Below are 286 nucleotides of genomic sequence, written 5' to 3'. Positions count from 1 at the left end.
GTTAAAAGTATCTAAAGTTTGATATTAAATTCTCAGATACAGGAAGACATAAATAATTAAGAATTTTGGCTCTTATGTACTTTTAATTTTTCCTTTGGTATTCCTAAACGGTTTCTTATTCGCTTCGGTCTTTTCAAATCCCTGAACATGATTACATAACATTATACACGGTATACGATAACGTTATCCATATTAATAGACACTTTTTTGAAGAATATAAAACTTCGTCGATCGGTACAGGAAAAACTTAGCAAAAAAGCTTGACCGAGGCGTGGTTGAGGAGTTA

The 286-nt window shown here is 31.8% G+C and overlaps 1 protein-coding gene across 1 annotated transcript in view; it reads left to right on the top strand.

Moving 5' to 3' along the window:
* LOC108628651 (midasin) overlaps positions 1 to 286 on the top strand; it is a 51,420-nt gene that overhangs the window by 39,621 nt on the left and 11,513 nt on the right. The gene's annotated exons all lie outside the window — the stretch shown is intronic.

The sequence above is a fragment of the Ceratina calcarata genome, unplaced genomic scaffold (assembly GCF_001652005.2).
Source record: "Ceratina calcarata isolate Rehan_Ccalc_2016 unplaced genomic scaffold, ASM165200v1 scaffold532.2, whole genome shotgun sequence".
Classification (NCBI taxonomy): Eukaryota; Metazoa; Arthropoda; class Insecta; order Hymenoptera; family Apidae; genus Ceratina; species Ceratina calcarata.
The sequence above is the reverse complement of the archived record's forward strand: the minus strand, read 5'-3'. Positions and strand labels throughout refer to the sequence as shown.